A 24236-nucleotide genomic window follows, 5' to 3' on the forward strand; every position below is an offset into this window, starting at 1 on the left:
AGATTTGGAAGCGTCTGCTCGTCCTGGGAAATTGAAGAGGAAAAATTAAGGCATTTTCGGTTCCCTGGACTTAAATTTAAGCTTGTTTTTCCATCTTTCCCATCTCATCCCTGGCCCTACGGCCATTCCTTATGCCCCATTTAGTGCTGCTGGCTCGTACATCCCGCTGTAACTCTTTGGAGCCAATTTTAACCCATCCCAAAGGAATTCCAGGGCTGTTTTGAGTGACTCCCTTCCCCACTCGATATTCCTTAGGAAGCGGGCAGAAATTCAGAATTTCTCATTAAACCCGTGTTTGATGGCATTTTTTTATCAGGGAAGGGATGGAAAAATTGGGAGAAGCCAGACTGTGGCTGGGCTGAATCTGGAAAAATCTGTCCCTGTGGCTTTTGCCATAAAATGTGGGAAAATTTGCCTGCAGGACCCAGTTCTGCCAGCTCTCCTAGCAAAAGTGACTCCAGGGAAACCTCGTCTGCAGGTCTCTGGGAGAGAGGAGGGTGGTTAATGTCTCACGTGGACCAAAATTTGGGTGGGGGGAGATTGGTCAGAAAGCCTTTTCCCCAAATTAACAACAAATAGTAGATTGCTTCCAAAACAAGAGTGTTTTGCCTGGGGGATAATCCCACAGGAAAGGCTTGGGGTGGGATTTTATGGGGCGCCCTAAATTTTAGGGTTTTGTTGGGGGGGGGGTTGGAGGGGGTTGGTGATCCCCCCGTGGTCAGCTTGATAGTGGGGGGGGCACTCGGAGGGAGTCCGCGTGGGGGGGAATCGAGGGCCGCTGGGGTTGGCTCTGAACGTGTCTGGGGGGGCAAAAGCGTTGTGGGGGAAGCAAGGGGGGGGAAGCAGATGATACTGGGTGGGCAAATGTGTTGGGGGGGGATACGCCTGCGGGGGCGCGCGTGGTGTCGGGGGGAGGCCTGAGCAATACCCCGGGGAGACCGCGGGGCAGGGGGTCCGAAGGCAGATGGGGGGCGTGGGTCGGTTTGGGGGTCCCCGGGGAGGGGAGGGGGGGCAGGACTGGGGGGCGCACAGCGCGGCCAGCAGGGGGCGCTGAGCGGGCCGGGCGAGGAGGCGTGGCTGGAGGCGTGGCCTAGGGCGCGGCCTCAGCGATGGGGCGTGCCGGGGGCGTGGCTTCGGTATTATAGGCCTGGCTTCGGCATTATAGGCGCGGCTTTGGCGCGGTGGGCGTGGTTTAAGCGCGGTAGGTGTGGTCTCGGCGCGGGGGGCGGGGCCCGGTGCGGGGGGCGGGGCCTGCCGGGGGCGGGGCGGGGCGTGCGCGGCGGCGGTGGCGGGGCCGGGCGGGCGGGCGGCGAAGCGGCGGCCGCGCTGTCAGGGCCGGTGTCGGTGTGATGAAGATTGGCGGGCAGGTAGGGCTGTCACTCACTCACGGTCACGGGGGAAGCGGAGGGGAAGCGGGGGGGCCCCCGCCGCGCGCGGGGGGACGGGCGGGCGGAGCCGCGGAGCCCGGCGGACAAAGCGGCGCGGGGCGGCGGGGCACGTGCGGCGGCGGCGGCGGGGACACCCCCCTTCACCCCCCTCTCCCAGTAACCCCCCCATCCCCTCCGGTGCGGGAAGTAACTTGCCGTTCCCGCCGCCTCCACGCTGGAGGTGCCGCGGCCGGTGTCCGGTTGCCCCTCCGGGCTGAGCTCCGGCCGCGCCGCTGCGGTTCTCCGCCGCGATCCCCCCCCCGCCTCCCGCGCTGATTTTGGGGGGGTGTGTGCAGCGGTTCGGAGGGCAGCGCGCTCCCGTCCTCCCCGTCCGCCGGGCGGTTGCGGCGATGCCGGGGGTTTCCAGGGATGCAGCCCCCCGATCGCTTACAGAGCTCCCGAGGGCTGCAGCCCCCCCGTAACAAGTTGCAGCCCCCGCTGCCCGGTTGCCGACCCCACACCGGGGGTCGCGCTGCTTTTAGATGGCTTGCAACCGACTGCCCCCCACCCCGGCCGGTTCCAGTGCCCCTCCGGAGGGCTGCAGCCCCCCGAGGTAGCTGCAATGCCCTCGCACTGACTGCAGACCCCCGAGCGCTTGGATTGCCCCCCACCCCCGCTGTTGGTTCCAGCCCCTCCAGGCGGTTGTAGTGCCCCCCCAGGGGGGTTTGCAGCCCCCCCCGAGCAGTTGTTACCCCCCACCCCGCGTTGGTTGCAGCCCCTTCGCAGTGGTTGCAGTGGCTGGTCTCAGACTCCCCGGGGGAGGTTTTCCAGCCCCCCCAGCTCATCGCGTTTGGCAGCTGGGAAGTTGCCCCTCGTGCAGCCGGCATGGGGGGGCAGGGAGGGGGGCGCTTTATCCACAGCCTCACAGCTTTGCACAGCACCCAGTTACCTCGGGGTGCCCCCCCAGGGCACCCACCGGGGGCGGATGGCACCGTGGCCGCCTCTCAGGGCCCCACGCGGGCTCGATGCCAGCGCCGGAGCACGGCCCTGGCCGACGTGCCACAGCCCAGCACCTCTCCCGGGATGAACCCCCCCGTGCACCCCCGTTCCCCTGCTGTGCCACCTTCTCCCGGTGCACCTCAGTTCCCCCAGTGCACCCAGTTTTCCCCGGGACGCTTCACGGGACCCCCTGGCTTGTCCCTCCCATCCCGCAGGGTTGGGTGTATACTCCATACTTTTTAGTGGCTCTGCAGCGGTGCAGGGAGGGCTTTTTGTTAATAATAATGATTATTATTATTATTTTTAATTTATCCTTGAATTTTTTTAGCACATTGCCATCTTGGGAGGGTGGCTCCGCCGGCAGCATCCTGCGCCTCGGGGAAGTTTTGCTGAGGGATTGGGGTGTCCCCCCTCACTTCATCCCGATCCTTGCGGGGCGTCGAAGCTCAACTTGGGCTCCGGAGCTCTTTGTTTGGGCTCTTCCCGGTTTTTCTCACTCCCGAGGATCTTTTTTCCCCACTATCTCGCCGCCCGCCGGGTAACGGGAAACCCTAAACCCGGCAGGATATTTTCAAACTCCCAGCCGGGGAGATTAGATTGAGGAAAGGGGGGGGATGGATTATTTTTGGCCGAGATGCAGGGCAGCTGTCTGCTGGGGAGAAGCAGAAAATAGGAGAGGAAATGGCTTAATTTGGCTTTTTTTTTTTTTTTTTTTTTGACTTGTTTTACCTTTAAATCCTCAAAGATTCTGGGGGTTGGAGAGGGGAGAAGCAGCTCCATGGACCCGGCTCCGGCGAAACTTTCGGGAGTTGCGCCTCCAGAAGTGCTGACTCGGCGTGTTTGGCATCATCCTGTTGCAAGAAATTGGTCATTCACCCCCCAAAACCTTTGGGGTCTGATGTTTAGAGGCCTATTTCTGGCCTCACATGCATGGGAAGAAGGATTTGGGTGAATTCATTGGATTTTGGGTGATTTTGGGGAAAAAATAACACCGTGTTTTGGGTTTAAGCCGTTTGGAGCAGAAGGATGAGGGGATCAGGATTCCCCCTTATTTCCCCCCTCCTTCTATTTTATTTAACTCCCTGTGCTGAGATCCCTTCGTTAGGGGCAAAAGTTAATTGCTTGAGGCTAATTACGGCAGAGGTTAATAAGGGAGCTGGCGGTGTCAGGAAGGGAAAGAGATGCCGCCTTCCTCAGCATCCAAAATTGGGCTTTTTAAGGCACTTTGCAGCCCTGGCCCCCCAAAACCAGCACTGAGGGGTCCTGTGACCCCCTTCCTTTTAACTGGAGATCTGTATAGTATTATACATGTATATAGAGGTAAGATTAAACACCCCTGGTGGGGTGAGGGGAAAAACAGGGGGAAGAATGATGCTGAGCTGCCCCACTGGGCCTGCAGAAACATATTCTGTTCTCCCTCCATCATTTTTGGGAGGGGGAAATAAAGGAAATCTCATTTTTTAAGGAAATCTCCCTTGCTTTAAGGAAATTCCCCCTTTATTTTTTTTTTAAGAGAAATTACCCCTTTTTAAGGGAAATCTCTTTTTTTTAAAAGGAAATCACCTTTATTTTATGAAAATCTCATCTTTTTCTTAAGGATTTTCTTTTTTAAGGAAATCTCCTTTTTTTGGATTCAATGCACGAAGTTGTGTGGGGAGAAGAGGGTTTTATCCCAGTGGTGCTTCAGGCATAACTGCTTTTCCTAACTCAGGGATAAAATGAGTCCCTCACCGGGGCAGCTTTGGATTTCGGATGATTTTGGCTTTTCCTGGTGAACTCCTGAATTACTTCATGTCTTTTTTCCAAGTTGATCGACAGCATCCTTAAGTCTCTGAGCAATAATAGGGCTTTTTTTGTCCTCCCAGAAAACTTAAATATTGGCCTGGTCCTGCTGGGAAGAGCATCCTTCACCCATCCCTCCTCATCCCCAGGGATGCAGGGGTTGGGTTGCACCTCTGGGTACCACCCTCATCCCAGCTGGGTTTGAGATGCCTGCTGGATTCCTGGGATATTTCCTGGAGAAGGTTAACCCAGGATGCTGGGACACCCCAGTTTTGCATCATTTGTTTCCCTGGGAGCTGCCCTGGCTTGAAGTCTCCAGTAAAATGAGTCGAGACGTGGGATGGGGCGGCTGAGAAGCCGCTGGGCAGGATGCAAGGAGCAAGGAGCTGAGCTTCCTGAAGTCGGGAGGAAACTTTTGCCACACTTAGGGTTAAATTACTGGAGATTTGACATCCCCAGTGTTGGTGGGAAAGCCGGACCGAGCATCAGTATCATCTTTATTTTAGGCTGAGGGTACCCCCCGATGGATCTCAGTGTCCCATCCCCAATTATTCCCCGTCCTTATTTTACTCCAGCTGCTTTTTTGGGGTGTTGGAGGGATAATTTACCAGATCCAGACAATCCCCAGTTGCATTTAATAGCCCACGCACTGTCGAATAACTTGATTCCCAAATAATTTTCGCCGCCACCGAAGAGGGTGTTAACAAATGCCCTCTAATTAGCCCAAAAAGAAATTAATTCCCAGCGTCGTTAGTCGGATCGTTAAGATGCCGGCTCCAAATAATAATCTGGAGGGATGGGAATTAATCCTCGACTAAATTTAAACTCGGGTTTATCCCTGCCTCCAGCCTTGGAAGGACCGAGGTGATGCTCCACGTAATCCCCCTGGGAAAACCAACCCAGATGGGATGGGATGGAGCCGTGATCCCGGTGGGGTGGGACCATGATCCCGGTGGGATGGAGCTGTGATCCCGGTGGGATGGAGCTGTGATCCTGGTGGGATGGAGCCATGATCCCGGTGGGATGGAGCTGTGATCCTGGTGGGATGGAGCTGTGATCCTGGTGGGATGGAGCCATTATCCTGGTGGGATGGAGCTGTGATCCTGGTGGGATGGAGCCGTGATCCCGGTGGGATGGAGCCGTGATGCCGGTGGGATGGAGCCGTGATCCTGGTGGGATGGAGCTGTGATCCTGGTGGGATGGAGCTGTGATCCCGGTGGGATGGAGCCGTGATCCTGGTGGGATGGAGCCGTGATCCCGGTGGGATGGGGCCGTGATCCCGGTGGGATGGAGCTGTGATCCCGGTGGGATGGAGCTGTGATCCCGGTGGGATGGAGCCATGATCCCGGTGGGATGGAGCCATGACCCTGGTGGGATGGAGCTGTGATCCCGGTGGGATGGAGCTGTGATCCTGGTCCGTTGGAGCCGTGATCCCGGTGGGATGAGGTGGCCTTGGCCCAGCTGTGATTTGCAGCTGTATAAATAAGATGGGGATTTGGCCTCGGCTCTTCCCAACTGCTTCATTATATCCTATTTTTTTGGCTTTTCCTCTTCCGAATGGGAACACAAACCCTGGGTAGTCCCAGCTCCGGTTAATTGGTGTCTGTTAAACAGTTGGGTTGGAAAAGACCTTTAAGACCATTGAGTCCAGCTGCCAAATCCACCACTAAACCACATCCCAAAGCACCACGGCTGCACATTTTTTAAAATTATTATTTATTTATCACTTATTTTAATTTTATTTTTAATTTATTTTGATTTTTAATTTATTTAAATTTTATGGTTTTTATTGTTATTTTTGCTTTGTTTTTATTTTTATTCTAGGTGAAATCTTTTGTTTTTATTTTTATTCTAGGTGAAATCTTTTATTTTTATGTTTGTTTCATTGTTTAATTTTTTTCCTTCATGTTTATTTTTTCTTTCGTTTCCTCTGTTTTGTTTTTTCACCTTGCCTTTCAATTTCCCTGCCACTCTTCTCCCACCCACCTCTTCCATCCTCCCTATACCAAGTATAATCCAGGCAGGAAAATCCCAAATATCCAGACAGCCTCACCACAAGGCCATAAGACCTCTTAGGGTTAGGGATGCTGATGCTCCCCAAAAACCAGATTATTTTGGTGCAGGTGGAGGAGAAAGTGAAACCCAACTTGGGGAGAGGAGAAAAAACTTCCCCACTAATGTTCAATCTGGAGCTTTTGGCTTTAACAAGGTGTTACAAAAACTATGAACAAAGTCATAACCCAACCCACAGTTTTTGGCCGGGTTTTCCTTTCCCCGGCTGGCTGGATCCCTGCCAGAAATCCCAGAAAGCCAATTAAAAATAATCCCAAATTTGGACCAGTTTGGGGAGGCTTCTATTTTATTTCTTCCGCCGTGCCGTGGGTTTTTTGAAGGTGTGTTTGGGAAGGGGGTTTGGAGTGGGAAAATCCCGTCACGTCCCATCAGGGATCCAGGAGCTTCTTTGGGCTTCCAGTTGGGTTAGAGCTCGAACCCCTGGAAATTTTTCCATGTTGGGAAAAGCTGCCTTTGTTTTTCTTTTTCTTCCCTTTCTTCCCCCTCCCCCCCCATTTTTCTCCTGTTTTCCCTTTTTCCCTTTTTTTTCCTTTTTTTTTCCTTTTCTTTTTACTTTTTTTCCTTTCTTTTCCTTCCCCCCCATCTTTTTTATTGTTCCTTTTTCTCCATCTTTACTTCTCTTTCACTTTTTCCTTCTTTTTTTTTCTTTCTTTTTAATATTTCCCCTTTTCTCTTTTCTTTTTACCTTTATTTTCCTAGGGTTTGTTTTTTTTCTTTTTCCCTTTTCCCTTGTTTTCCTTTTTAATTTTTTCCTTTTTTCCCCCTCCTCCCCTAAAAAAGGTGGAAGCATTTTTTCCCTTTTCCCCTCTGTCTGTCTTTCTTTCTCTCTCCTATTTCCCCCTTTTTCTCTTTTCCCTTTCCCTTTCCCTTTCCCTTTCCCTTTCCCTTTCCCTTTTCCCCCTTTTTCTCCTTTCCCCCCTTTTCCCCCTTTTCCCCCTTTTTCTCCTTTTTCTCCTTTTTCTCCTTTTTCCCCTTTTTCCCCTTTTTCCCCTTTTTCCCCTTTTTCCCCTTTCCCCCCCCCCTTCCCTTTCCCCCTTTTCACCCCTTTTCCCCTTTTTCCCTTTTTTCCCCTTTTCCCTTTCCCCTTTTCCCTTCCAGCTCTCCTCCCTTCTCCCTTCCTCATCCAGTTCCCCTTCTCCTTTTCCCTTTTCCCTTCCCCTTCCAGTTCCCCTTCTCCTTTCTCTTTCCCTTTTCCCTTTCTATTTTTCTTTTCCCTTTCCTTTCTATTTTCCTTTTTTCTTTTTCTTTTTTTTTTTTTTATTTAATTATTTTTTTCCCTTTTATCCCTTTTTTTTTTTTTGTTAATTACTATTTTTCCCCTTTTTTCCCCATCATTTTTGGCAACCCAACCCTCTCCAGGCAGCAAACCCAACCCGCCCCAGCCCAGGCTCTCTGGGCTCCCTCACCAAAAGAGGGGCAAAACTTGACCAAATAATTGAAAAAAATTAGAATATTGGATTGTAGCACTTTCCTTTCCCGTTATTGGATCCTGGATTCCCGGGCAGGACGAGCCTCTCCCAGCTCTGTCATTCCCAGGTATGTCGAAGGCACTTTATGGCTTTATAAAGCCCTGAAAATTGTGTTTTTTTTTTTTTTTTTTTTTAAACACTGCTTGAAGCTTCCAAGGCAAGTTTGAGAATAGCAATTACCAGCTCCTGCATCCCTGGGCAAATTCCCACGGCGAAGGTGGATGTAAAGCACTTTAGACATTTTTAATGCTCCCAAGCAATAAATTTAAAAGGGAATTTATTGTTCCAAGCTGCTAATTTCTCCCTACGAATGCCACTGCCTGTTGCTGGTGCTGGTGTTGAGGACAGCCAGGAGCCTGCTTGGAGATTTTTGGTGCTATCCCAGAAAAAAAAAGTCTTTTACCTGCTTGGTTTTTCTCCTTTTCCTCCCCTATTTTGTATTTTCCCCCTATTTCCACTGTCTTTCTGCTGCCTCTTTCCAAAGGGGAGGTCCCTGGTGAGCGAGGCCGATGAGCTGAGCCCTCTCCAGGTCTTGTATTTTATTATCCCCTTGATCAGCTCATCATAAATAATTATAAATAATCAGCTGGGAGATGGTGGTTGGGGCCCTCCCCTCTGGAGCATCCCGTGCTCTGCATCCCACCTCTTATATCCTGCATCCTCTCCCTGCCCTTGCCCATCCTGCTGACTCACCCAATTTAGATAAAATTATTTAAAAAAACCCCCAAAATCCGGATTCTGAGGAAGTGAACTTTGATGGAGGAGTTAAAAAAAAAAAAAAAGAAAGAAATTATTATTATTTATTGTTTCAATCACAAGAAAATTCCATTTATATAGTGCCTGGCAAGGTCTTTTAATGCATTTACGTGCAGAAATTGGTTTCTTTGTATCTCGGTGCCAGATCCAACATCTCATAACTCTGACAATTAATTAATTGTTCTAAAACAGAAATTATGAGATGGGGCACTTTGTCAGCGGGATGGTAAAGAACAAACTTAACTATCATAAAAAAAGAACAATAAAAAGTAAATAATAATAAATACTCAATAACCAGTAAAAAGTAAATAATAATAAATACTCAATAACCAGTAAAAAGTAAATAATAATTGATTAAAGATAATAGTGTGAAATAAATACTAAATGGTTTATTTTCCTGTAAGGGTTCACCGTGTAACAAGATGGGTAAAATAAACCAGGATTAAGAGATTTCTAGGCAGAGTCTTCACTGAATTTAATCTGGCTCGAATCTTAGGCCTGGCTTTATTTTCCAGGGTCAGGCTGGAAGATCCCCCTTGCTGGATTTCAGTGGTGAACAGTGGGATGAGCTCCTGAATTCCCCCACAGGGAATGCTGGGGCAGCTTTAGGGATCTCCTGCAATTCTGGGGGTGATGGGGGAATTTTTAAGGATGCTGGTGCAGTTTTAGGGATGCCAGTCCAGTTTTAGGGGTGCTGGTGCAATTCAGGGATGCTGGTGTGATTTTAGTGATGCTGGTCCAACTTCAGGGATGCTGGGGCAGGTTTTAGTGATGCTGCTCCAGCTTTAGGGTTGCTGCTGCAGTTTTAGGAATGCTGGTGCAATTTTTAGAGATGCTGGTCCAGTTTTAGGGTTGCTGGTGCTGTTTTAGGAATGCTGGTGCAGTTTTAGGGTTGCTGGTGCAGTTTAAGGAATGCTGGTGCCATTTTTAGTGGTGCTAGACCAATTTTAGGGTTGCTGGGGCAGCTTTAGGATTGCTGGTGCAGTTTTTAGTGGTGCTGAACTGACTTCAGGGATGCTGTTGCAGTTTTAGGAATGTTGATGCAGTTTTTAATGGTGCTGTTGCAGTTTTAGGGTTGCTGCTGTGGTTTTAGGAATGCTGGTGCAATTTTTAGTGATGCTGGTCCAGTTTTAGGGTTGCTGGTGCTGTTTTAGGAATGCTGGTGCAATTTTAGAATTGCTGGTGCAGTTTAAGGAATGCTGGTGCAGTTTTAGGATTGCAGGTGCAGTTTAAGGAATGCTGGTGCTGTTTTTAGTGGTGCTAGTCCAACTTTAGGGTTGCTGGGGCAGTTTTAGGATTGCAGGTGCAGTTTAAGGAATGCTGATGCCGTTTTTAGTGGTGCTAGTCCAATTTTAGGGTTGCTGGGGCAGTTTTAGGAATGCTGGTGCAGTTTTTAATGGTGCTGTTGCAGTTTTAGGGTTGCTGGGGCAGTTTCAGTGGTGCTGGTCCAGTTTTTAGTGGTGCTGGTCTGACTTCAGGGATGCTGGTGCAGTTTTAGGAATACTGGTGCAGTTTGTAGTGGTGCTGGTCCAACTTTAAGGTTGCTGGTGCAGTGTTACGAATGCTGGTGCAGTTTTAGTGATGCTGGTGCAACTTCAGGGATCCTGGTGTGATTTTAGTGATGCTCATCCAATTTCAGGGATGCTGGGGCAGTTTTAGGAATGCTGGTGCAGTTTGTAGTGGTGCTGGTCCAACTTTGGGGTTGCTGGTGCAGTTTTAGTGATGCTGGTGCAACTTCAGGGATCCTGGTGTGATTTTAGTGATGCTCATCCAATTCCAGGGACGCTGGGGCAGTTTTAGGAATGCTGGTGCAGTTTTTAATGGTGCTGGTCCAACCTTAGGGGCGCTGGTGCAATTTTAGGAGTGCTGGTGCAGTTTTTAGTGGTGCTGGTCCAGTTTTGGTGATAATCATCCAGTTCTGGGGCTACTCGTGGGATTTTGGTGAACCTGGTGCTCGACCATTCCTAACAATGCTCCTCCAGCTCCTGGCTGTGACTCCCACCAGACCAGTCCCCATCATGGGGAATATTCCCAGTTCCCACTGTTTTCCCCCAAGCAATCCTGAGCCCTCCAATCCCTCTGTCTCAACTGTCACTTTTATCGAGTTGCTTTTCACTCTTTTTGAGCATTTCAGCCTTTTTGCCTCCTCTCGGGAGCCACCTCTCTCTGTTGGGAAGCTTTCCCTTCTTTTCAGCGTGACCTTTGCCATCTTAATCCCGTCCTAAACCGTGATAAATCATTCCTCCTTCCCTAAACAACCTCCAAAACCTCAAGGTTGTTTTTTTTTTTTTTACTCTTCCTCCCCTTTTAAATGTAACACCCCGAGCAGTGGAACTGAAGGACCCGGTGAGAATATTTATGCTAAAACCACTGAATAAAGCGATTTAGTAGCATCTTTAATAGCTGACCACCTGGCAAGTGGCCAAGGTTGTCTCAAGGTAGAGACATCGGGGGGTTTTATTTTCCCTGCAACCATTTATATTGGGATTTGGCTCGACGGGGGGAAAGCCAGAGAAATTCCCGGTGCTGTTATCCCTGCAGGAATTACCGGGAGTGTTTTCGCCCTGAATTAATTTGCGCTCGGAGAGGAGGAGCTCGGGGCAGCGGCGCTCTCGCACTCCTGCGATGAGTTGGGACGGGCTCAGGGAGTTGGGAAGCGGCTCAGGGAATGGGGAAGCGGCTGGATCGGCTTCCCGGCCTCGGGTTTGGGCGCGCTGAGAGCAAACCTGGGAAGGGATGGGGCCGAGAGGTGCCCCGGGGCGGGATTTGCGGAACTCCCCGAGCAAGCCCAGCCCGGCTGAGCCCCCCCAGCCCCCGGGGGGGTTTCCCCCGCGATGGCATCGCTGTCCCGGGCACGGGGGGGGGACCCCTGGCCCCGCTCCAGCGCCTGGCGGGACACACGGCACCCTCGAGCCAGGCAGACAGAATTCCACCCTTTGTTTCCTGTTCGCCGGCTCCACTTCGGGAAGGCTGGAGCGCTCAACAAGCCCCTCTTTGTGCTAATTTAATTAATCGCCGGGGCCGAGGGCAGCGGGGATGAGACGCCGCGGCTATAAATACCTGCCGGGGGGGATGCGTGGGGGCTTGAACCGAAATCTGATTAAACTCCATTTCATTCGAATCGACTTAGAAGAAAACCCCTAGTGATTGATTGATTTATACCGGAAAGTCGTGGGGTTGATCGGGTTATAATAAATTATTGACTGATTTGGGAGGGAAGATCACGGGTTGATCGATTTCCGGTGGAAAAATGATTGATTGAGTCGTAATGGGAAATAACGGGTTGATTGGTTAATAGTGAAAAATTCTAAGTGATCTCATACTAGAAAATTATTGATTGATGGATTTATAATAGGAAATCGTGGGTTGATCGGATTATAATAGAAAATTATTGATTGATTGATTGATCTACAATAGAAAAACATTGATTTATAATAGGAAATTATCAATCAGTTGATTGATAATAAGGAATTATTAAGCTGGAGAGCAGTGCAAGCACTGGGCACGTGTCATCCTCCCCACTGCAGTTTTGGGGGAGGAAAACCATTGTGTCCCTCCTGAGCAGAGCACAGCTGGTACCTGCTCAGGTTCTCCTAAAGGAAAATAACTTTTCTGATGTGAATTAACCATCCCAAGGGTGCTTTCCAGAGGGAAAACACCACTTGGATACACGTGCATACGCTCCTGGTGCACCTCCAGCCAGTGTTCAAGTGCATGAGCGTGGGGGATGCTCAGTTTCCTGGAAAATTCCTTGTCCTGGTGCTGGTTTTTTTTTTTGGTTACAACCTGAATTTCAAACTTTACATCCCGTTTGCAGGCGAGAAAAGGGAGGTGGGTTCCCTAAAGCTGCAGAAGGAGAGTCAAAAAGAACTTTGAGACTTGCTGCCAAGCGAGTTTTAGCTGCCAGAAATGATGTTGATCTTCCACAGGAGATGCAGATGATTTTTCCAGCTGATAAGTGGTAGTTTTCAGTTGAGAGATTGGGATATGTTAGCAAAATTCTGTAATGTGGTATAGTATAATATATATATAATACATGTGGATAAATACAAAAAATACAATTAATACAGTATAATAAATGAGATTAATAGAAATATATGTAATAATATAATCCAAGTTCTTCTTTATTTTATTAAGCAGTGATGTGGCTCCTAGAATGGGGATAATCCTAAATCAGGGATTTTTCACCCCAAACAGCAGAAATCCCCATTAGACACATTTCATAATAAAGAAAAAAAAAATCATCACACAATAATTTCCCCCCAAATTTTTTCCTGTTTTGGCACATAGAACATCCCATCTCCACCACTGCTCTGGGTCAGGAGACCTGAGCATGCCCCTGTCAGGCACCGAGCCATGATTTTTATTTATTAGTTTTTAATGTCCAGGGGAAAACTTCCCAAATACGATATAAACACCCACCAGATCCCTTCACGGTCCCAAGCTCTGGATCTCAGCTGCATCTTTGCATCCCCTGCACCTTTAATTAACAGGATTTCCAACAATTTCCCAAAATCCAAAGTGCTTTTTGCCCTCGGCAAAAGTGCTGCTTTTATTCTCCTTCCTAGAAATAACTTGGAGTGAGACAAATCATCAACAGTGGTGTTAAACATTTCTCTTTCTACTCCCTTTAAGATGGGGAGTGGTCCCCGTTTATTTTAGGGATTCTGGGTCCGTGGCACATGACACTGAGGGGAATTGTTGGTGAAATGTTATCCCCATCTTAAAATAGCCCCGTTCCTGCAATCCCTTGGTGAGGCCGGATCCTGCAACATGAGCCCTGGATCCTGGGAATGAGGCTGGCTCAGTGCATCCCTGGGTTATATCCCGGGTTTATCTCCATGAGCCTCATCCTCCTTTTGCTTTGGAGGATCAAAAGAGCTTGTGCCTGCAGTCCTGGGTGAGTTTTCCATATGAATAGCCTGAATCCATGCAGGAAAAATCTGGGAATTGAGTATATCCGTGTTTGGTGCTTAATTTTCCCCCTGTGCACAGGGAGCTGGAGCGTCCCTGGTCCAGCCTGGGATGATCCTGTATCCTTGCTCTCCCTGTGCACAGGGAGCTGGAGTATCCCTGAGCATCCCTGGTCCAACCTGGGATGATCCCTGTATCCTTGCTCTCCCCGTGCACAGGGAACAGGAGTATCCCTGAGCATCCCTGGTCCAACCAGGATCATCCTATCCTTGCTCTCCCCGTGCACAGGGAACAGGAGTATCCCTGAGCATCCCTGGTCCAACCAGGATGATCCTGTATCCTTGTTCTCCCTGTGCACAGGGAGCAGGAGTATCCTGAGCATCCCTGGTCCAACCAGGGTGATCCTGTATCCTTGCTCTCCCTGTGCACAGGGAGCAGGAGTATCCTGAGCATCCCTGGTCCAACCAGGATCATCCTATCCTTGCTCTCCCTGTGCACAGGGAGCTGCAGCATCCCTGGTCCGGCCTGGGATGATCCATCATTCCCATCCTCAGTCCTGAGTGGCTCCTCAACAATAGGAGCATTTTTTAAATGCTTATTCCCCCCCCTTGGTATTTTTAAGGGGGAAAAAATCAGGATATTTCCCATAGGAAAAAGCTCTCCAGCCTCACTGGAGGGAGCCATCCCAAACAGGAGGTGGGAGTGGAGCCTGGCTATGGGATGTTGGTTTGGGGCATTAAGACAAACCTCTTACTGGGGTTTTACTGGGGCTTTTTGGCTCTTTGGTTGGAAAACACAGATCCTTCCTGTCAAATAGTTTGGATTTTTCCAAGTGCTGGTGACATCTGCTGGGTTCTCATGTCTGTATTTACATAACTTCACAGAAATACTCCACATCCTCTTTTAATCCCACTTTTCCTGGAATGAAGAACTTTGCTCCTGCCCAAACTTTTCTGGGCAAAAGGTTTTCGTGTAGGGGTTTTTTTCAATCTGAAGGGAAAGTTTGGGATGAGTTTCCTCTCCAGGAATGGGGATATTTGTACACTGAATTTTTGTCCCAGGGCAAGCAAAAATCCCCAAATAATTAAATTTCTACGGGGATGAAGTGGGACAGGGGAAGGAGTTGGAAGAGAGATACTGGAAACAGGGATTGGGAATTGAGGGAATTGGTGTATTGGATTGGGAATTGGTGTATTCGAGGTTTGGGTGGGGTTTTCCCTGCTATGTGGTGTGGGAATTGTTTTCATTTCTCCAGGAGAAAATAAAAAGAGAAAAGAAAATTGGTTAAAAAAACAAAATGAAGAGAAAGAAAAAAGGTAATGGAAAAAATGAGAAAAAAAGAAGAAAATGGAAGTAAAAAGAAATAAAGAAAATTGATCAAAAAAAAGATAAGAAAAATTGGGAAAAAAGAGAAAAGGAATTACAAAGAGAAGGGAAAATGGGAAGAAAAGGAGAAGGGAAAATGGGAAGAAAAGGAAAAATGGTTAAAAAGAAAAAAGATAATAAAGGAAAATTGGACTAAAGAAAAAATGGATTAAAAGGAAAAGGGAAAACAGGGAAAAAAAGAAAAAAATATTATAAAAAAAGTCCAAAGGAAAATTGGTAAAAGGAAATCAAATTAGAAAAAAATAAAAAAAAAAAAATTAAAAAAAAGAAAATTGGAAGAAAGAAAACAAAAATTAAAAAAAGAAAATTGAAAAAAACCCCAATTTTAAGACAGAGATAAAAAGAGGATGCCCCCCAGTTTCAGGGAGAGCCCCAGCAAGATGTTTTCCAGCGGTGCTGCCCTCCAGCTCTTCCCCCTTCTTCCGTGGGAGTTATCCCTCTCTCCTGCCTCCTGCCACATTCCCAGGCTCTGGGAAGATGCTCCTGCTCTCTCTGCTCCCCTCCCCAAATCCTGGTGCCCAGGGCTGGGGTGGAGCTGCTCCCTCCTGACAGACGGCCCGGGAGCGACCCCGGGACTGAGCAGCCCCCCTCGGTGTTCCCTGATTCTATTAGAGCTCCAGAGCTGGGATTAAGTGGACATGATTTCTTCCCACGGCCCATTAATTTTGGTTTATTGCTGGCCTGATGGCCATTACCCTTTTTTTTCCCCCGCCAGCTCCTTCCCCCATTAGGTTTGTACAATTAGCGCAACGCGAGCGGCCGGCGCGGTGCGGGGGCTGCAGGTGGGATTTTGGGATGCTCTGATGCCAGCAGGGCATCCCACGAGCTGCCTGGTGCCCCCACCCCCCCAGGGATGTGCCTTGCAGGATTTTGGGGTGCAAAGCCACCCCTGTGGGCGAGGGAAGGATGCAGCCCAGGGGGCAACGTCACCTCCATGGTGTCTGTTTGTGTCACCTGCTGCTCGCCACCCCCAGAGCAAAGGTGCCACGGGGCACCCAAATTGGAAGGACTTCAGCAGAACACCCAAGTTGGCAGAGATTGTGGGATGGCCCCCAAATTAGCCAAGGCCCTTACAGAGGCATTCTAATTAGCAAAGATGCTTGCAGGGCACCCAAAATAAAGACCCCAACAGGGTACCCACATCAGCAAAGCTCATTGCAGGGCCCCCTGATTGGCAAAGACCCTGGTGTGGCACCTGCACTGGCAGAGATCATGGGATAGGACCTGACTTAGTGAAGATGCTCTCAGGGTGTGCAGATCAGCAAAGGTCCTTGCAGGGCACCCAAATTAATGACCTCAGTGGGGCACCCAAATTAGCAAAGCTCCTTGCAGAGCACCCTAATTAGCAAAAACCCTAACGTGGCACCCAGTTTAGCCATGACCCTGGTGTGGCATCTCACTTGGCAAAGACCACAGGGTGGGACCCAAACTACTGAAGATGCTCACAGGGCACCCAAGTCTAACGCCTGAGCAGGGCACCCTAATAAGCAGATCCTTGCAGAGCACCCTAATTAGCAAAGACCCTGGCGTGGCACCCTAATTACAAAGACTGTGGGTTGGTACCCAGATGATCAGAGATGCTCCCAGGGCATGAAAGACTCCAGCTGGGCACCCTAATTAGCAAAGTCACTTGTGGGGCACCCAAGTCAGCCAAGGTCCTGGTGGAGCCCCCTAATTAGCAAAGGTGCTCACAGGGCACCTGAATTAAAGCCCCCAGCAGTGCACCCACATCAGCCAAGGTCCAAATTCCAGAGCCCAGGAGCTGTGTTCTCCTTAGCAGGGAGATTCCCCAAAACCCAGCCAAAGGCCAGACTTCCTGCTCTGTGGAGCTGCTCGCTCCCGTCTCACCCAAAAATGGATTTTGGCTCCTCTGATGCCCAAGGTCCATAATCCCCATCCATGCCTGGTGCCTGTCGATGGTTTTCATTGAAAACAGAGCTTTTCAATAAAATCCAACTTTCTGTTGAAAGCAGGTCTCCAAGAAAACCACATTTTTCAATGTTTTTTGGTATCCCAAGAGCGGGACCTGGTGAGCATCATTAAGGGATAAACCTCTTTTGCCTGAAAAAAAATTAGGTGGGTTTTGCTCAAAGCTCTTGGCAAATATGGAGCAGAAATGGGACAACAGTGAGTTGAGGCCAAGAGGTGAAAAAAATTGATGGATATGGCAAAAAAATATTCAAATAATTGCATTAATTGCAGCCTCTGAGTCACTTCTAAGTTAAGGGCAGTGCAAATAATATTATAATATCCATATATACATATATATGGGAATATAAAATGTATAATATTGGGGAATATATTGAGAATATAAAATATTGGGGAATATTATATGCGCTGAAGGATAATATATAGAATATTAGATAATATACCCCATGTGTATTGGGGAATACAATATTTTATACATATGTATGTATACAGATATGGAATTTTGGGGAATATAGTGGAACAATCTATTTGGGAATGTAAGATATTGGGGAATATATATGTTGGGGCTCTGCCATCTTGGATTTGGTTGGGATTTCTTAATTACCTGTTGCTCTGCCTGACATCAGGTGGGTCATTCCTTCAGTATCCATTGGCACCCTGCTCCATCATCTCTCTCCCCCTGGGACCCAGTGCATCCCTGGGGAGATTTTGCTGAGCTTGTCTTCACCCTGCATCTAAAAAACCCCAAATTTCCCGATTTTTTAGGTGGTAATGACGATATTATGTCTTTCCTCCAGGCAACTTGGGAACTGATGGGGGTGGGAAGCATCGTTTTAGGGATGCTCAGCCTTGGAGTTGGAGGATGCTGCTGGGGGGAGGTCCCCAGTGGAAGTGAAGTCCCCAGAGATCCCTCTTGAACAAGAGACTCATAAATATAAATATAATTATGGATATAAAAGCCATGAGTGTTCGCTGGGTACCAACTTTATGAGGTTTTTGCTTTCCCCTCCTCCAGTTTCTAAGGCATCTTGGAGCACCTCCTGGCAATGGGAAGGCTTCCCTTGCCCTTAATTGATGGTTTTTTATAGGTGATATCCTGCTAAAGCGAAAGGTTAAAAGAACAGCGGGTTCCTCCCCGCTCCTCCTGCTGGTTGTTATCACCTCCAGGGTTCAGTCCCAGGGAATTCTGAAGTACAGCAGCTTGTGCTCTCAGCAATTTTAGCTTTCCCTGTAGTGCTGTGCTGCCTAAACGAACGCCCTTAGTGTTATGACACGTGGAGGCCGCGGCGCTCCCAGGCATCGTTCGGGGCCGGTGTGAACACACTTAGGGTAAAAAACCCTTGTGTAAGAGACAGAAATAACAACAAAACATCTTAACTTAAAAAAAAATTCCCATTTGCATCGCTTGGTGCTCAGCAGTGGGCTGTGGGTACCGGTCTGACCCCCTGAGTTTCGAGGGGTTGCTGCGCCCGCACCTCCGAAAATACGTTGTTTTTTTTTTCCCCCCTATTTTCTGGGGCGATGAAACTAAAAACTAATTGCAATTTGCATGATGCAATCAAGGTGTGCTGATGAGATGCTCAAGGGCTTCTCAGTGAGCACGGAGAGGGTGTGTGTGTGTGTGTGTGTGTCTTACCATTAACCCCCTCCCAAAGAAAGATCCCCCCTGTCCTCCAGCCGAGCTGCCTGTTGGAGCGCTGCTCCCGATTAATGGCTCCGGTTAATCACCCCCCCTGTCCAGAGCGCGATTGTCTTACGGATAATTTCGTTTGCCTAACGAGATTTTCACTAATTAAATCTCCTTTCGGTTGGTGCGGTTCTCCCTGCTGGATAAGGGGAAATGTTTGTGAAAGCCGGCGCCGCTCCCGGCTAAATAAACCTTTCCACTTGGCTACCGAAAAAATCCCCGCTGGGAACGCGGGATGCAAACGTTGCTTTGGCAAATTAATTCATTCTTGCAACCCTAAAAAAGCTTTTCCATCCCCCCCCAGAAATAGAGCAGAGTCGCTCCCTACGTCCCCTTTTGTGACCTCAAAAAATGGATGGATTTCTGGTGCGAGGGACCGAAATCAGGAGGGTTTTGGTTCAGCTGAGGTTGGTTGATCGGGAAAAATCAGAGTGGGGTTTTAAGGCTCTAAAAAAAGCTCCCAAATCGTCGTCGGGTTCTTGGGGTGTTGCAGCAAAAGGTGGGTTTGTTGAAGAATAAATTGGTTTTTCTCCGAAGAGCCGCAGTGCCAGGAGAGCAAATTCCTGCAAAATCAGGAAATCCGAGAAAATGAAATCAGGAAATTCAGGGAATCCGGGAAAATCTAGTCAGGAAATTAGCGAAATTCAGGAAAATTGATTCAGGAAGGAAATTCTTGCAAATTCTGGAAAGTCCCCTTCACTCTCAAGTTGTGCATCTCTGTAGCGCAGCGTCGGTTTTTCTCCTAAAAATCCCTTTTTCTGCCAGCCTCCATGGGAATCTCTGAGCAAATTCACTTTGGATTAAATAGAATAGCATGGAATAGAATAGATCCTTGTAAATGAGATATTCCCAAATACTTCTAATATTATTATTTCCCAATACTTGTCGCTTGAGATCCGGAATGGAGATCTGTTCCATCTCAAATATTATTGTTCCAGATTTCCGTCCAAGGAGAAATGATCCCTCAGGTTTTGGGGTTTTTTTTACAGCTTTTTGGGTGTCTTTAGGGGCTGAACTGTAGGTTGGGATTTCAGATATGTGTATTTTGTATAAAATAGGGGCTGAACTGTGGGGTTTTGCATAAAATACATATCATACCTGCATTTATATAATGATAAAATATGATATTATCTGTGATATATGATGTAATATATAATATATGATGATACAGATTGTAATAGGTGATATAAAATATGTAATCTGTCATAGCTATAGGATATATAATATATATAATATGTATAATATGTATGATGATAGATGGTGGTAATAGAGAATAGATAATATAGAATATATCTCTATTATATATAATATAATATATATATATAATATATGTATTATAGGATAAGCTATATTATCTCTGTATATAGATATATTATATATCTATGTATATTATATATATAGATATATCTATTATATGTAATAAAAAGATACATAAAATATAATTATACGGTATATATATATATAAGAAATAAACTATTCTATATTTGTTATATATACTGTATTGTTAAACCTACAGGTAACATATATAATATATTATAAATAAAAAATTGTTTTATATATATATATATAAATTTATAATTGTATATTTAAATATAATACATTATTAAGTGAATTTTCCCAGTTCCAGAAAATCTAACAGGATTTTGAGTGGGAGGGAGGGACACTCTCTGTGCTCACTCCTTGCACACCCCAACTCCCCTTCCTGCTCCCACACACAGGCTCCCCCCATGCTCCACAACTGCCTCCCCCTTCCCTCCTCCCCCAGCAGGGATCTAAAAAGCTCCAAAATAACCCAATTTCCCCCCAGTTTTCCAGAGCTTTGCCCAACATCTTCCCATCAGGACTCAGCCCGCTGGTACCCAGTGCAGCATCCCAGCATTTCACAGCTCCTAAATGTTCGTGCATGTGGCTTTGGAGGGACATTTAATAAAAACCTAATAGTGTTTTATACCGTTCAATAACATTTAATGTATTTTAAAATAATTTAAAAGGACTTATTATTATTTAGTATTATTTAATAACGTGTTGTTGTGCCGTGTGAGCGTCACCTGTGGCTCGTGGGAGGCTAAAAAAGTTACGGGGAGAATTGTAACAATCCCTCTGGGGGCCAAATAATTGGTGACGGAGGAGAAATATGGAAAAGTAAAACAAAGTAAAATAAATTAACAAAAAAAACCCCCGTGCATTAACGAAACATTAACTCCCAACATGAGGTGACTTCCATGGGAGCCGGGGAGGGGGGGACACACACCGCTAAAAAATCGCCCGAGAAGGGAAAGGAAAGAAAATAAAAATGTTTTATCTCTGCTCTCATTCTGTGATAATGATCTCAACAGAGTTGGGAACCTGCGAGGAAAAAAACGTGTGTGGTTTTTAAATGAAAGTCGCCCTCGCTCCAGAGGGCTGGGGCAGAGATTTGGGGTATTTTATCCTTTATAGGGATTTTTTTCGTTTATTCGGGAGCGTTTTATTACGTTTTGGGGTGTTTTTATTACTGGGGGAGGGATATTTTGTGCGTTTGAGGGCTATTTTATTATTATTTTGATGGGTGTTTTCTATTTGGGAGCATCCCTGTCGGGGCTTGGGATGCTCCCAGCACTGTTGGCGTATCCCACCTGCCCCCAGCGGGACTGCAGAGACTCCAAGCAGGAAAGGAATTTTAAAGAGCAGCAGAATTCCCTTGGTGGTGTTTCACCTGCATTCGGAAAACATTTGCTGTGATGGGATGGGGATTTAATCCAACCCTTTGGAACGCTCCCATCAGCTGCCAGAGCTGGATTTTGGGGCAAATATTGTGTGCCCAGAGGGTGGGAGCAGAGGGGGAAGGTGCTGAGGGGGCTTTTTGCATCCAACCCTTGGTTTAAGGCCTTTTTTTAGGTGCCAACACCTGTTTGAAAACCCATTTTGGCTGTAAGCCCCAGAGTTTGAAGTGGTTTTTGGTGCAAAGCTGCTTGTTTGGGGGGCTTTTCTTTGGTGCAAACACCCATTTAAAGGATATTTTATGGCGCAAAACCTGTTTGAAGGACTTTTTTTGATCCAAACCCCCTGTTTTAAGGGCTTTTTTTTTTTTTTTTTTTTTTTGCTGCAAACCCTTTCTTGAAGGATATTTTTTGAGGTGCAAACCTCTTTTTGAAGACCTTTAGTGCAGACCCCTAAGTGAAGGACTTCTTTTCTGCAAAGCCCTGTTTTAAGGACTATGTTTTTTTTACTGAAAACCCCCATTAAAAATACTTTTTTGGGTGCAACCCCCCTTTTTAAGGACTTTTTTGGGTACAAAGCCCTGCTTGAAGGACTTTTTTTGCTGCAAGCCTTTGCTTGAATGGCTTTTTTGGGTGCAAACTTGCAGTTTAAAGGACTTTTTTTTCTGCACACTGTTTTGGAGAAGCTGCTGAAGCAACATTGGGGTGGGATGAGGATGGGGATGTTTGTGGATGTTTGTGCTGGGGACAGGGCTTATTTGGGGGGAGAACCCAGGATTTTAGGAGCAAGGAAGGAACCCACCAACAGCTGCTTGTGTTAGATTTTGAATGTGATTTAACCCTCTTTCCCTGGGAAAATACCCTCCAAATCCCCACCTGTGATGCTTTTTATTCCTAATGATAATGTACCTAACACAAGTTTTGCAAAAATAATTGTGTTTTCTATGTGAAAAAAAACCCACTCTGATGCAGAGAAATTCCTGCTACCCAATGATTCTCCTCGATGACATCCCGTGAGCAAAACTGTCTCACTTTTAAGCTTCTTTTTTTTTTTTTTTTGGCTTTAATTCCAGCCTGGCCCAGGTGATGGAGGAGCATCCCAGGCATCCCTGTGGACAGCATCTCCCACTCCAACCATTGTTTTTTTTTTTTGCTCCTGGTAGCTGGCTCACAGGTGGGAAAAATATTTTTTTCCCCTGCCGGTTTTTTGGGTGAAAAAGATGAAGTTCCCTCCACTTTTCCCCCCCTCCCCTCCGTGCCGAGCGCTTGCCACCCCGCTGTCTGTTTTTCCTCGCCGAGGTTCAGTTCTAATTATGTTGATTTTCTCCAGCCCACCCCCCTCCTGGCAAGCTTATTAGGGGGAATATTTTTATTTATTATCATTTCGCCCAACTCCCGCCAGCATTTCCAATTACTCTCGCCGCTTCCTTGTAATTGTCTTTCCGTAATGGCTGCGAAACAATTGCGCTAAATGAGGTGGCTCCGGCAAGATGAGGGTTTCACTTCATTAAAGGCTAATGGATTCCCAGCTCCAGCTCTGTGGGCAAAAGGGAAAAAAAAAAGAAAAAGGAAAAAAAAAAAAAAGAAAAAAAAAAAAAAAAAAAGGAAAAAAAACGGGGGGGGGGGGGGGGGAAGGGAGATTTAAACAACTTCTTTTATCTTATCGGGATTAACTCGCCCCGCTCTGATGGGGTTGGAGTGGGGAGGGTGTGTTGATGACCCGGGTGTTTGCAGCCTCGCTGAGGTGTTAAATGGGTTTTCCTCCAAATCTTTTGGGGGTTTGGGGGATTTTTAAAAATGCTTTTTCTCTGAGTTCCTGCTGGCTTGCAAGAACTGGCTTCTCCCCCTTTTTTTTTTTCTTTTTTTTCTGTGTATATACTGATACACTGTATTTGTTGCCATAAATATGCATTTTTATATATATATAATTTTATAATATATATCTATAAATATCGATCTATAATATATTATATGATAAATATGTATATACCATATACATGTATATGTATATGTATGTATATGTATATGTATATACATATATATGATGTATATATATAATATATGATATATATCTATAAATATATAGATATTTATAGATATAAATATAATTTTATAGAAATGATACACAGCAATATGATACATAGCAATATAATAACGTTGATATACAATATAAGTGACTAGAATACATGTGTATTTGTAATATTTAAATAACTACATTATATATATCTATATATCATATGTCATATGATAGATATGTATATATCATATACATGTATATATACATATATATACATATATACGTATCATATACATATATATGATGTATATATATAATATATGATATATCTATAAATATGTAGATATTTATAGATATATATATCATTTTATAGAAATGATACACAGCAATATGACACATAGCAATATAATAAGGTTGATATACAATATAAGTGACTAGAATACACCTGTATTTATAATATTTAAATAACTACATTATATAATCCTGTGTTATAGAGGTATATAATATACTGATTACTATAATGTATTCACATGGATGTGTTGATTTATAATGCTTGACATATTTACATAGGTAGGTAGTGATCTGTTGATTATAGAATATATATTAGATTGATATGTAATGCTTAATATCTAGGATATATTGTTATATAGTACAGATTATAAGAGTATTAATCATATTGCTGTGTATATATAGCTATATACACTCAGAGCCAGATTCACCCCCACAATTAGCAGGTGCTTGGGTAGATGTCTAAAAATGGGTAAAACCCAGGTTGAAATGGCCAATTTGATTTCTTGAGGGTCACGCCAGCTACATCTCCAGAAATAGCTAATTTTGGCAACAAGGTGCACCCCAAAGTGGAGGGGAAAATGCTTTAACCTGGGAATTGCTCATCATAGGAAAATGCCAATTGTCCCCATTGTGGGTGAGAGGGAAAAGCCAAAAATTTGAGGAAAGATGTTTTTTTTTGAGAAAACTGTTGAAGTTTGATAAATAGATGAAAAGCAGTAGCAGAAAGGGTTAATTCTTATGGAAAGCAGGATATATATTTGTATTAGATATACAGGTTATAGTATCTGTATTACATTATATCCATCCATTGGATCTATTCCATTGGGTGAATATATTGGATATTATATATATATATATATACACACA

At 46.2% G+C, this 24236-nt stretch overlaps 1 protein-coding gene across 2 annotated transcripts in view; it reads left to right on the forward strand.

Annotated features, from left to right (window-relative positions):
- The first annotated feature begins 1284 nt into the window (after window positions 1-1284).
- PKNOX2 (PBX/knotted 1 homeobox 2) overlaps window positions 1285-24236 on the forward strand; it is an 86375-nt gene continuing 63423 nt past the window's right edge. The window contains exon 1 of one of the 2 annotated variants that reach the window (XM_064634540.1): window positions 1285-1367. The gene's annotated coding sequence lies outside the window, so the exon portion shown is untranslated. Of the gene's footprint in view, window positions 1368-7560; window positions 7758-24236 lie in introns of those variants that run through there. The other variant, XM_064634543.1, reaches the window with a different exon arrangement.

This window comes from Pseudopipra pipra, chromosome 23, assembly GCF_036250125.1.
Source record: "Pseudopipra pipra isolate bDixPip1 chromosome 23, bDixPip1.hap1, whole genome shotgun sequence".
Classification (NCBI taxonomy): Eukaryota; Metazoa; Chordata; class Aves; order Passeriformes; family Pipridae; genus Pseudopipra; species Pseudopipra pipra.